This window comes from Oncorhynchus mykiss, chromosome 26 (assembly GCF_013265735.2).
Source record: "Oncorhynchus mykiss isolate Arlee chromosome 26, USDA_OmykA_1.1, whole genome shotgun sequence".
Lineage (NCBI taxonomy): Eukaryota > Metazoa > Chordata > Actinopteri > Salmoniformes > Salmonidae > Oncorhynchus > Oncorhynchus mykiss.
In genome coordinates, this window is record NC_048590.1 from 8,105,779 (window position 1) to 8,108,057 (window position 2,279).

A 2,279-nucleotide genomic window follows, 5' to 3' on the forward strand; every position below is an offset into this window, starting at 1 on the left:
AGGTCCGTCCCTACAGAGTAGGTACAGCGCGTTCACTTTCGGGAACTAATCTGGAGTGTTTTTTCTCCTATCCGTATTAATTCCACATCATCTACATTGGTTCAGCAGGTGGTTGGGGGCAGGCGGCAACTGGAAGCGCATTGTCAGATTTGAGAATAAAAGCGATTATCTAACGGTCCTGTCCTCCGAAAAACCTCTCTCTCCCTTTCTTGCTATGACTCTTTATCTCTCTCCCTCTCATGTCTCTCTCTCCCTTTCTTGCTATGACTCTTTATCTCTCTCCCTCTCTCTCTCCCTCTCGTGTCTCTCTCTCCCTTTCTTGCTATGACTCTTTATCTCTCTCCCCCTCTCTCTCTCTGTGTGTGTGTGAACTATTTTTTCCCCTTTAGTGTACTGCATGACCGCTTGTTTACAATTGGACACTACTGTAAAGCCTTTTATCTAACGTTTTTATAGGCTGCAGAATTACAATTCCAAACACAGAGAGGATTATTGCAGGACAGAGAGGGATGAGGTCCCCAGCCTCCATTTCATTTATGCACACATGCACAAAAACATGCACGGCAGCCACAGCACAATCTCTCTCACACACACACACACACAGCTTTGTTTTTGTGAAATTCTAGGACTTTTTGGAGTGGAAAAATGTTTGACCAACAGAAATTATATTTTCCCCTAACCATAACCCTTAGACTAAGCTAACCTTAACCACAAAAACCCTAACCCTAACCATAAATCTAACCTTAACCTTAACCCCAAAACCCCAAACTTAACCCTTAAGCTTAAAATAACATTTGAACAAATTCAGGACATGAAAAAAACTGATTGTTTTCCTACTTTGTTAGGACATTGGGGTGAATTGTTTGGACATTGGGGTGAATTGTCAGGACATTGGAGTGAATTGTTAGGACATTGGGGTGAATTGTTAGGACATTGGGGTGAATTGTCAGGACATTGGAGTGAATTGTTAGTACATTGGGGTGAATTGTTAGGACATTGGGGTGAATTGTCAGGACATTGGAGTGAATTGTTAGGACATTGGGGTGAATTGTCAGGACATTGGGGTGAATTGTCAGGACATTGGAGTGAATTGTTAGGACATTGGGGTGAATTGTCAGGATATTGGGGTGAATTGTCAGGACATTGGAGTGAATTGTTAGGACATTGGGGTGAATTGTCAGGATATTGGGGTGAATTGTCAGGACATTGAGGTGAATTGTCAGGACACTGGGGTGAATTGTCAGGATATTGGGGTGAATTGTCAGGACATTGGGGTGAATTGTCAGGACATTGAGGTGAGTTGTCAGGACATTGGGGTGAATTGTCAGGGCATTGGGGTGAATTGTTAGGACATTGAGGTGAATTGTTAGGACATTGGGGTGAATTGTCAGGACATTGGGGTGAATTGTCAGGACATTGAGGTGAATTGTTAGGACATTGGAGTGAATTGTCAGGACATTGGAGTGAATTGTTAGGACATTGGGGTGAATTGTCAGGATATTGGGGTGAATTGTCAGGACATTGAGGTGAATTGTCAGGACATTGGGGTGAATTGTCAGGATATTGGGGTGAATTGTCAGGACATTGGGGTGAATTGTCAGGGCATTGGGGTGAATTGTTAGGACATTGAGGTGAATTGTTAGGACATTGGGGTGAATTGTCAGGACATTGGGGTGAATTGTCAGGATATTGAGGTGAATTGTTAGGACATTGAGGTGAATTGTTAGGACATTGAGGTGAATTGTCAGGACATTGGGGTGAATTGTCAGGGCATTGGGGTGAATTGTCAGGACATTGAGGTGAATTGTTAGGACATTGGGGTGAATTGTCAGGACATTGGGGTGAATTGTTAGGACATTGAGGTGAATTGTCAGGATATTGGGGTGAATTGTTAGGACATTGAGGTGAATTGTCAGGATATTGGGGTGAATTGTCAGGACATTGGGGTGAATTGTCAGGACATTGGGGTGAATTGTCAGGACATTGGAGTGAATTGTTAGGACATTGGAGTGAATTGTTAGGACATTGGGGTGAATTGTCAGGACATTGGGGTGAATTGTTAGGACATTGGAGTGAATTGTTAGGACATTGGAGTGAATTGTTAGGACATTGGAGTGAATTGTTAGGACATTGGAGTGAATTGTTAGGACATTGGGGTGAATTGTTAGGACATTGGGGTGAATTGTTAGGACATTGGGGTGAATTGTCAGGACATTGGAGTGAATTGTTAGGACATTGGGGTGAATTGTCAGGACATTGGGGTGAATTGTCAGGACATT